Genomic DNA, 12,381 nt, shown 5'->3' with positions numbered 1-12,381 from the left:
GTGCGGCCAGTGTGGAGTGGACTCTGGAACAAGACTCTGGGTTTGAGTTTGGGCTCTGCCAGTTATCAGCTGTAAGCTTGGGAGCACGGGTGAGCTCACCCCCCTGTGCCTCGATTTCATGCTCTGTGAAGTGAGTTGGTGGTAGAACCTACCTCCTCGGGTACTTGAGACTCAAACAAGAAGTAAGAAGACAGAAAGTGCTGTGTCAGTGACTCTTGTCATGAGGACGATTATAATTGCACCTGAAGCAGGTAAATGTCAGTCTATGCTATGAATCTCAGATCTGAAGAGCGTGGTTCCTGTGAGAGTGGATCTGACACTGGCTCTGCCACTTACCAGCTGTGCTCCTACAGTGCACCAGGCCCATGTTCACACGGTTGTGCTCAGGCCAGGAGTGTGAACACCAGTTTGCCTTACTGGTGGCTGTAATGGTTTCCAACTCTGGTGAGAGAAAGAGCTCTCTCATGATGGAGTGGCTCAGGACACTCCTTGTCATCCCTTCTGTAGTCAGGATGGAGGGGTGACTGGATCTGATCCTGGCTTGTGCATTTTTAAATAAATTTGTCTATGGAAGTCTCACATACATCAAAAAAGTGTAGAATTCATTAGCGTACAGCTTGATGTATTGTCACAAAGAGAATGCAGGTCTGAAATAAGAAGCCAGGTATTAAAAAACAGGCATTGCCAACAATCTCCCCTCACAAGCCCCCAGTCTGGGGTCAGGATACTTATCCTAATAACGGTAAAGGAGATGAGTTTTTAAAGCAGAGGTGTAATGAGATCAATTTTTTTTTGAAAAGTGCATTCCAGAGAACAGAATGATGACAGGGACTGAAGAGGACCCAGCAAATGGGCCATTTAGGATAATAGAGAAGTGGCCCTGGTGAGAGCTGCTGCCACCCTGATTTGGGAGAGAGAAATGGAGTTGAGGAAAAGTGGTGTGGGCCATTGGGTGTGGAGATATTATTCACTGAAATAGGTAATCCCGTGATTACCTACCTCCTAACAGGCTAGGAGGGGTAATTAATTCAATGTAAGACAGAGTGAAGTGTTGGCAATTGGGGAAGAGGCATCTAGAAATGGCCAAATGACATTTGGACACAAGACTTTCAGGTAGATCCACCTGAACTACACCTAGAGATTGAGGAACCTTTAGGACACAGCTGGTAACTGTGGCCTCCCCAGTGAGGGGGAGCACATAGAAAGTGTTTGTAAATCAGTTTTAAATTTCAGCATGTGTCAGAATCACTCAGAGATCTTACTGACACATGCATAACTCAGAAAATGTGGGTTTGGTCCCAGACTACTCCAAGAACAGGACTATCACAAAATAGTGAGTCATGTAAGTGTTTTGGTTTCCCAATGTGTATCAAAAGTGTGTTTACACTGTACTGTAGTCTATCGTGTGTGCAATAGCATTTTGTCTAAAAAACAATGTAATGCCTTAATTAAAAAATTTTTTATTGCCATGCTAACAACCATCATATGAACCTTCAGTGGGTGATAGTAGTAATTTCAAAGATCACCATTCAAATATAATAATGATGAAAAACTGACATATTGTGAGAATTACCAAAATGCGACACAGAGGCATGAAGTAAGCAAACGCTGCTGGAAAGATGGCACCAATAGCCCTGCTTGATGCAGGGTACCACCATCCCTCCACTTGTAAATAAGTCACAGCGTGATGAAAGGAGGAAGGCCTGTACACAGACTGCTGAGCCACCCCTGCATGTTCTGACACAGTAGATCCCAGGTGGGACCCAGGAAGCTGCATTTTTAACCATCTCCCAGGTGATGCTGATGATGTTGGTCTGGGAACCACACATTCAGAACAACTAGAGGGCGCTGCGAGGGGACCACATACAGCCTTCTGGATTCTCTAGGTACCTCGTTTGTCACTTCTTCCAGTTACTAGATTTTTACCAAAGAAATGAATCAATAGTACATGTTTTTCAAAAAATAAACAAAAGAGACCTAATGGAACTTAAAAGCTTTTGCAAAACAAAGGGAACTACAAACAAGATGAAAAGACAACCCTCAGAATGGGAAAAAAATATTTGCAAATGAATCAACAGACAAAAGATTAATCTCCAAAATATATAAACAGCTCATGCAGCTCAATAGTAAAAAACAAACAACTCAATCAAAAAATGGGCAGAAGACCTAAATAGACATTTCTCCAAAGAAGACATACAGATGGCCAAGAAGCACATGAAAAGCTGCTCAACATCACTAATCATTAGAGAAATGCAAATCAAAACTACAATGAGGTATCACCTCACACCAGTTAGAATGGGCATCATCAGAAAATCTACAAACAACAAATGCTGGAGATGGTGTGGAGAAAAGGGAACCCTCTTGCACTGTTGGTGGGAATGTAAATTGATACAGCCACTATGGGGAACAGTATGAAGGTTCCCTAAAAAACTAAAAATAGAATTACCATATGACCCAGCAATCCCACTACTGGGCATATACCCAGAGAAAACCATAATTCAAAAAGACCCATACACCCAAGTGTTCACTGAAGCACTATTTACAGTAGCCAGGTCATGGAAGCAACCTAAATGCCCATCGACAGATGCATGGATAAAGAAGATGTGATATATATATACAATGGAATATTACTCAGCCATAAAAAGGAATGAAATTGGGTCATTTGTAGACACGTGGATGAATCTAGTGACTGTCATACAGAGTGAAGTAAGTCAGAAAGAGAAAAACAAATATCATATATTAAGGCATATATGTGGAATCTAGAAAAATGGTACAGGTGAAGCGGTCTGCAGGGCAGAAATTGAGACACAGATGTAGAGAACAAACGTATGGACAACAAGGGGGGAAAGCAGCAGGGGGTGGGGGTGGGGGGGTGATGAATTGGGAGATTGGGATTGACATGTATACACTGATGTGTATAAAACATATGACTAATAAGAACCTACTGTATAAAAAAGTAAATTAAATAAAATTCAAAAAAAAGAAAAGCAAGATGCGGAAAAGTGTGAATAATACAACCCTGTTTCTATAAAACTAACAACAATAAAAATATTTCATATACATTTAAAAAAAAATCCGTTGGATTTGGCAATTAGTGGATTAACAACGTCATTCTGAAAGTGGTCTTGATAGAGCCAGATGAAGGTGACGTGTCCATGAAGGAGAGTGGCTATTAATCAATGTGATATTGACTATAGATATCAACATTATGATTTTTTTTAAGTATAAAAAATAGTACATGTTTTTGACAAAATTCAATTAACAATCAAGTTAAGAAGAAAAACGGGAATTTCATTTGAGCCAAACTGAGGATTATAACCTGGGTTCTAAACTTTAATATTTTGAAATAATGATAGATTCAAGGAACTTTTAAAGATAGTACAGAGGGGTCCCATGGACCCACTGTCTACGTTCCCATGTTTCTTAACAATATTATATGAAAACCAAGAATTTGATATTGGTCAAATGAGTGCATATAGTTCTGTGACACTTATGACATGCAGATTCATGTAGCCACCACCAAATAGAGAACTATTCCATCCCTATGAAGTCTTATAGTCACAGCCATCACACTCCCACATTGTACCAAAACCACGACACCTGCTTTTGGTAAAGTAGTATTTCAGAGTAACATTAAAAGTTCATGACCCCTCATCTATAAGTATTTCATTATGTATTTCCTAAGAATAGAATACTTTCTTATGTAGCTAAACTGTAATTTTAGAATTCAAGATGGTTAACTATGATATTACTCTTGTCCAATAAATAGTGTGTATTCAAAATTTCCCTTTTGTCCCATACTATCCACTTTACAGCAGTTTTCCTGCCTATCTAGAATCAAAGCTTAAGATCATGAATTTCTCTTAGTTGTTTCTTTAGTCTCTTTTAATGTAGAACACTCCCCCATAATTTCTTTTTCAGTGTCATTCTTGTTTATGCAGTGTCTAAGACCATTGAATGTTCCATGGTTTCAATTTTGGTGATTACTTCCCTGTGATTAGATTTGGGTAATGGTGTGGGGGGTAGAACTGTTCCATATGTGCTGTTTTCCTTCCCATCGCAGGCCATCAATTTATCCATTCACTGGTCAGGAGGTGTTCTCTAGTCTCTACATTGTAAAGCACTTATTTTGTCTCTCTATACATGAACTATAATTCTCAGAGTGATATTTTGAGATTGTGTGAATATAATATTTCCCATGAAATTTTACCTTACAGTAGTTGCAGTCATTGATGATTCTTGCCTGAATTAATTATTATATTGTGATTGCCACTCTAGGAAAATTTGAAATTAAAAGCTTTTCTCCCCAGTGGAGAGATTACTTGCTTGAACCTGTGGTTAGTTACTTGTGGAAGAAAGTTATTAATGTTAAATCTGGGTGGGCTAACTTGTGATAGTGCTACAAGCAGTGAATCTCCCTTGCCCTTCAAGTTGAGGTAGGTACAGGGGACTGAACATGACTTTGGTGGCTGTCATCAGTATGGCGGTCCAGTGAAACATAAAACTGTTCAATCTGCTATCGCTAGGGGAGGATATCCACTTCTCACTGGGTCTTGAGCTTGAGCAGGCCTTGCCAGAGGGAGCATTCTTATCCACCATTTCTGTTCTCAACTCAGTGGAGTTCGTGACAGCCTTGGTACAGCCACAAGAGGTGTCTAGCTAACCCCATCTGTGTGGATAACTGGAAAGATCCAGTAACCATCAACTGTGGGCACAACTTCTGTCACTCATGCATCAACATGGCTTGGAAGGACCTAGGTGATACCTTCCCCAGCTCAGTCATTTGACTGAAATTGCTAATTTACTCCAGATCAGAAGGAGCACGTGGAAGGGGCAGAAAGAGAGTTCTGTGTGTGAGAAGCACAATCAGTTTCTGACCTTTTTTAGGGAAGGACCTAGAGGTTTTATGTACACAGTGCAGTTTCTTCATTCAACAATGGAAACACTACATTTGCCCCATTAAGAAAGCTGCCTCTCATCACAAGAAAATTCTACAGTGTACCGTTGAGCCCTTGAAGAGTGATATGGAACAAGTTGAAAAAGTGATAACTCTGCAAGCCAGCCAATCAGTTGAACAGAGGAAGCAGGTTAAATATAGGAGAGAAAAAATAAATTCTGAATGTGAGCAAATTTAGACTGTTTCTACAGAATCAGCAAGAGGATATTCCCAGGCAGATGGAAGATGAAGAGATGGACATTTTAACAAAACTCTATGAAAACTTTGTAACATTTACAGATCATGCTTCCACATTGAAACATCTGCTGAGGGAGGCAGCGGGTAAGTGTGTGCAGTCAGAACTGGAATTACTGAGACAGGTTAAGAGTATCCAGTGCAAGTATCAAATCCTGAAATGCTCTGAGCATTTTCATTCCAATTAAACAAGTATGGATTTAACCTTCCTCTACAATATTCTGGCATTGATAGAATTACCAAGCCATTTCTAGTAGATGTGATTTTAGACCTTGAAACAGCACATCCTCAACTTATTGTCTCCAAGGATGGAAAAATTGTGCAATATGGAAAGAGAAAGCCAAACTTTTTATTACCCAAGTAGACTTTATCTCTGTCCTGCTGTCCCATGTTGTAATAGATTTCATTCTGGCAGACATTACTGCGAGATAGAAGTGGGAAACAAGACTGTGCCGAGATTATTTTCCTAGGAACTGGCGAAATCACCCAGTAGTTGAGGGTCGATTCTAGGCAGATGGGTGGTATGTTTAGAGAACTTATGTTGTGTCAAGTCCTAAGAGAAACCATCCTGTCTATGGTAGAACCCAGTAAGATTGGTATTTTTCTGAACTATGAGTTGGGTGAGGTTTCCTTCTACAATTAGAATGATAGATTTGTTCCCTATACTTTTTTTTTTTAATATTTATTGGAGTATAATTGCTTTCCAATGTTGTGTTAGTTTCTGCTGTATAACAAAGTGAATCAGCTATATGTATACATATATCCCCATATCTCCTCCCTCTTGCGTCTCCCTCCCACCCTCCCTATCCCACCCCTCTAGGTGGTCACAAAGCACCAAGCTGATCTCCCTGTGCTATGCGGCTGCTTCCCACTAGCTATCTATTTTACATTTGGCAGTGTGTATATGTCCATGCCACTCTCTCACTTCGTCCCAGCTTACCCTTCCCCCTCCCTGTGTCCTCAAGTCCATTCTCTATGTCTGCGTCTTTATTCCTGTCCTGCCCCTAGGTTCTTCAGAACAGTTTTTTCCCCTTTTTTTATATTCCATATATATGTGTTAGTATATGCTATTTCTTTTTCTCTTTCTGATGTACTTCACTCTGTATGACAGACTCTAGGTCCATCCACCTCACTACAAATAACTCAATTTCGTTTCTTTTTATGGCTGAGTAATATTCCACTATATATATGGGCCACATCTACTTTATCCATTCATCTGTCAATGAACACTTAGGGTGCTTCCATTTCATGGCTATTGTAAATAGTGCTGCAATGAACATTGTGGTACATGACTCTTTTTGAATTATGGTTGAAAAAGTACTTTAAATATCAATGGACTAAAAGGTCTGATCAAAAGACATACAGTGGCAGATTGGAAAATAAAACAAGAATCTACAACATGCTGTCTACAAGAGACCTACTTTAGGGCAAAAGACACACATATTTTGGAAGTGAGGGGATGGAAAAAATATTTCATCCAAATGGAAATTACAAGAAAGTAGTGGTATCAATACACATGCCAGACAAAATAGACTTTAAAACAAAAGCCAGAAATAAAGATGAAGTAGGACTCTATATAATGGTAAAAGAGTCAATACCTTAAGAGGCTATCAAACTCTTTAACATATATGCACCCTGTATAGGAGCACCTAAATACATGAAACAAACACTAACAGACAGAGAAGGAGAAATTGACAGGAATATGGTAAGAGTCAGAGACTTTAACAGTCCAATGACATCAATGGACACATCTTCCAGGCAGAAAATCAATATGGCAACAGAAATCCTAAATGACACAATAAGACAGCTAGACTTAATTGATACATACAGGATGCCACATCCAAAAAAAACCCAGAATACACATTATTTCAAATGCATATGGAACATTCTCTAGGATAGACCACAGTCTAGGACACAAAACAAGCTTTAACAAAATTAAGAGGGTAGAAATTATTTCAAGCATCTTTTCTGACCTCAATGGCATGAAATTAGAAATCAACCACAGAAAGAGAAATGAGAAAAAAATGAACACATGGGGACTAAACAACAGGCAACTAAAAAGCTATTGGGTCAACTATGAAATCAAATAGAAAATTAAAAAATACCTTGAGCCAAACAGCAATGGAAACATAACCATATAAATACTATGGGAAGCAGCAAAATCAGTTCTAAGCAGGAAGTCTATAGCCATACAGAACTTCCTCAAAAAACAAGAAGCACTCCACATGAACAACCTAACCTACCACCTGTAAGAATTAGAGAAAGGACAAACAAAACTGAAAGTCAGAAAAAGGAAGGAAATAATAAAGATGAGAGATGAAATAAATAAAATAGAGATTAATAAAAACAATATAGAAAATTAATAAAACCAAGAGCTGTTTTTTTGGAAGGATAAACACAATTGACAAACCTCTGGCTAGGTTCACCAAGAAGAAAAGAGACAGGACCCATTAAACAAAATAAGCAATGAAAGAGAAGAAATAACAACGGATATTGCAGAAATAAAAAATACCATAAGAAAATATTATGAACAGTTATATGCCAATAAAATGGACAACCTAGAAGAAATCAACCAGTTTTTAGAAAATACAGCATGGCAAAATGAATCAAGAAGAAACAGATAATTTGAACAGACAGATCAGTAGAAATAAAATAAAATTTATAGGAAAAAGAAACTCCCTGCAAACAAAAGTCCAGGACCAGATGGCTTCACTGGGGAAATGTATCAAGTCTACAAAGAATAATTTATACTGATCCTTCGCAAACTCTGCAAAAATACTGAAAAGGAGGCAACACTCTCAAAGACATTCTATGAAGCCACCAGCACCCTGATACCAAAAGGAGACAAAGATACCCCCAAAAAATACAATTATAGGTGAATATCTTAGATGAATTCAGATGCCAGAATTCTCAACAAAATATTAGCAAACCAAATCCAAGAGCACATAAAAAAGATTATACCAGCAAGCCCACCCCTGGGCATATATTAGGAGAAAACCATAATTTGAAAAGATACATGCACCCCAATGTTCATTACAGTACTGTTTACAATAACCAGGACATGGAAGCAACCTAAATGTCCATCAACAGAGGAATGGATAAAGAGGATGTGGTACATATATACAATGGAATATTACTCAGCCATAAAAAAGAACAAAATAAAGCCATTTGCAGCAACATGGATTGACCTAAAGATTGACATGATGAGAGAAAGACAAATATCATATGATATTTTTTTTTGCTTTTTGTGCATATTCCACTTATATGTGGAATCTAAAAAAAGTGTACAAATGAACTTATCTACAAAACAGAAGTAGAGATACAGATATAGAAAACAAACTTATGGTTTCCAGGGGCTAAGGGGGGAGGGATAAATTGGGAGAATGGGATTGATATATACATGCTACCGTATATAAAATAGATAACTAGTAAAGACCTACTGTATAGCACAGGGAACTCTACTCAATGCTTTGTAATGGCCTATATGGGAAAAGAATCTAGGAAATAGTGGGTGTGTGTGTATGTATAACTGATTCACTTTGCTGTATACCTGAAACTAATACAGCACTGTAAATCAACTATAATCCAATAAAAATTTTAAAAAAGAAAGATCATTCAAGATGACCAAGTAGAATTCATCCTAAGTTCACAAGGATGGTTTAACATACACAAATCAATCAATGTGATAAACCACATCAACAAAAGATAAAAACCACCTGACCATCTCAATAGATACCGAAAAAACATTTAATAAATTTAACATCCCTGCATGACAAAAACTCTCATCAAAGTGGGTATAGAGGGGATATATATCAACATAATTTAAACCATTTATGACCAACGACCAACATAATACTCAACAGTGAAAAGCTGAAAGATTGCCTGCTAAATTCTGGAAAAAGACAAGGATGCTCAATCTCATCACCTCTATTCAACAGAGTATTGGACCTCCTAGTCATAGCATTCAGACAAGAAAAATAAATAAAATGTATGCAAATTGGAAGGAAAGAGGTAATATTGTCAGTATATGCCATTATCATGATACTCTATATAGAAAATCCTAAAGACTCCATGCAAAAATTATTAGAACTGTTAAATGAATTGAGCAAGGTAGCAAGATACAAGATCAACATACAGAAATTTGTTGAATTTCTTTACATTAACAGTGAAATATCAAAAAGAGAAAGTTAAAAAAAAATCACATTTAAAGTCACATTGAGGGCTTCCCTGGTGGCACAGTGGTTAAGAGTCCACCTGCCAATGCAGGGGACACGAGCTCTTGCCCCGGTCTGGGAAGATCCCACCTGCCGCGGAGCGGCTAGGCCCGTGAGCCACGGCCGCTGAGCCTGTGCGTCCGGAGCCTGTGCTCCGCAACGGGAGAGGCCACAACAGTGAGAGGCCTCCGTACCAAAAAAAAAAAAAAAATCACATTGAAAAAAAAAAGAAACCCCTCAGAATAAACCTAAGCAAGGAGGTGAAATACTTACATGCTGAGAAGTATAAAACACTGATAAAGGAAACTGAAGATGATTCAAGGAAATAGAAAGATATCCCATGCTCTTGGAAGAATTAATATAGTTTAAATGGTCATACTTCCCAAAGCAATCTACAGATTTAATGTGATCCTTATCAAATGACCCATGACATTTTTCACAGAGCAAGAACAAAGAATCCTAAAATTTATATGGGACCTCAAAAGGCCCAGAATTGCCAAAGTAAGTCTTAAAAAAAAAGAAGAAAAGTACCCTACAAATTTCAGAGGGCTACTACAAAGCTTTAGGAATCAAAACAGCATAGTATTGACACAAAAACAGACATATGGATCAATGGAACAGAATACAGGGCCCAGAAATAAACCCACACACCAACAGTCCATTAATTTTAAAAAGTAGGCAAGAATATACAATGGAGAAAAGACTGTCCCTTCAGCAAGTGATGTTGGGAAAGGTGGACCACTGTACGTAAATCAATAAAGTTTGAACACTCCCTCACACCATACACAAAAATAAAATTTCTTAAAGACATAGATATAAGACATGACAGCAGAAAACTCCTAGAACAGGGCAAAACATTCTCTGACAGAAATCACTGCAATGTTTTCTTAGATCAGTCTCCCAAGGCAAAAAAAAAAAAAAAAAAGCAAAAATAAACAAATGAGACCTAATCAAACTTATATGCTTCTGCACAGAAAAGAAAACCATAAATAAAATGAAAAGACAACCTATGGACTGGGAGAAAATATTTGCAAATGATGCGACCAACAAGGGCTTAATTTCCAAAATATACAAATAGTTCAAACAACTCAACATGGACAAAATAAACAACCCAATCAAAAAATGTGCAGAGGACTTAAATAGACATTTTTCCAAAGAAGACATCCAGATGGCCAACGAGCACATGAAAAGATGCCCAATGTGGCTAATTATTGGAGAAAAGCAATCAAAACATCAATGAGGTATCACCTCCCACTGGTCAGAATGGCCATCATCAAAAAGTCTACAAATAATAGATGCTGGAGAGGGTGTGGAGAAAAGGGAACCCTTCTACACTGTTCATGGGAACGTAAATTGGTTCAGCCACAATGGAAAACAGTATGGAGGTTCCTTAGAAAGTATAGCATTACCATATGAACCAGCAATCCCAATCCTGGGCATATATCTGGAAAAGAGGAAAACTCTAATTCGAACAGATATGTGCACCACAATGTTCATAGCAGCACTACTTACAATAGCAAAGACATGGAAGCAACCTAAATGTCCATCAACAGAAGAATGGATAAAGAAGATGTGGTACATATATACAATGGAATATTACTCCATAGAAAAGAATAAAATAGAAAGAATATTATAGAATTAAATAGCCATAGAAAAGAATAAAATAATGCCATCTGCAGCAACATGGATGGGCCTAGAGATTGTCATGTTGAGTGAAGTAAGTAAGATGGAGAAAGGCAAATATCGTATGATATCACTTACATGTGAAATCTAAAATATAGTAAAAATGAACTTATATACAAAAGAGAAACCGACTCACAGAAATAGAAAACTCATGGTTACCAAACAGGAGAGGAGGGAGGGATAAATTAGGAGTGTGGGAGTAACAGTTACATCCCACCCTACATAAAATAAATAAACAAAAGGATTTACTCTATAGTACAGTATATATACATACATACACTACTGAATCAGTTCGCTTTACATCTGAAACTAATACAATACTGTGAATCAACTATACTTCAAAAAAGACAAATTAGATATTTTGTGATAGAATTTTCTGGAAGAATCAATAGTGTGAAGTGGTTTTTTTCCTTTCTTTTGTTTTGTTTTTGGTAAATATTACATTTTCAAGGAATTTGTAATAGATTTCCAACTTTTCACAGGAGAAATGGGGAATTGCAAGTTCAGCATTATAATTTTAGAAAACATAGGCTGAAACATCCTGCATTATGGTAGTTGAAAAATAAAAATGAATATACCCTGCCTGTGGGGATCAGAATATCTGAAAAATAAACTTGGATTATACAGTATCCTAAGGACCATTATGGTCAACCCAGTGAGGCAAAACTCAAGCCACACAAAATTTGATTCTGCTGTCAAAACTGCTAATGCCACAAACACACCAAGAGGGTGTAAAATGGTTTATTTGCACTCACTGAAGCTTCATGTGGAGTCAGGGAAGCCACCGGTCCAAAAATGGCTTGAGAGAAGGGGAAAAAGCCACTAGCTTGGAGGTTTTTGCTGGTTTGGAAGAGCTCCTCTGCAGGCAGGGCCTTCCTGGGTTAGAACCACCCTAAGCCTAGTCAAGGTCAGGCTGCCCTGACCATTTGCCCAGATATGGGGCAGAGGTGAAGCCAGAGGGGGAGGATTAAAAAGACATCAGCAGGGCTTCCCTGGTGGCGCAGTGGTTGGGAGTCCGCCTGCCGATGCAGTGGGCGCGGGTTCGTGCCCCGGTCTGGGAGGATCCCACGTGCCGCGAAGCGGCGGGCCCGTGAGCCGTGGCCGCTGGGCCTGCACGTCCGGGGCCTGTGCTCCGCAGTGGGAGGGGCCGCAGCGGTGAGAGGCCCGCGTACCGCAAAAAAAAAAAAAAAAAAAAGACATCAGCAGTCAGACATCAAAGATGGACTCAGACTCTTTATTGCAAGGACTTTCCCTGAACACAGGAAGAAAGTAGAACACACAGAATGTCTTCCA

The 12,381-nt window shown here is 38.5% G+C and overlaps 1 pseudogene across 1 annotated transcript; it reads left to right on the top strand.

Moving 5' to 3' along the window:
• The first annotated feature begins 220 nt into the window (after positions 1–220).
• Positions 221–5,555, top strand: LOC307185528 (tripartite motif-containing protein 60-like; annotated as a pseudogene). Its single transcript has 2 exons — positions 221–251; positions 4,527–5,555. The product of its transcript is annotated as a tripartite motif-containing protein 60-like (transcript).
• Positions 5,556–12,381: the final 6,826 nt, after the last annotated feature.

Source organism: Stenella coeruleoalba (genome assembly GCF_951394435.1).
Source record: "Stenella coeruleoalba genome assembly, chromosome: 4".
In the NCBI taxonomy this organism is placed as follows: Eukaryota; Metazoa; Chordata; class Mammalia; order Artiodactyla; family Delphinidae; genus Stenella; species Stenella coeruleoalba.
The sequence above is the reverse complement of the archived record's forward strand: the minus strand, read 5'-3'. Positions and strand labels throughout refer to the sequence as shown.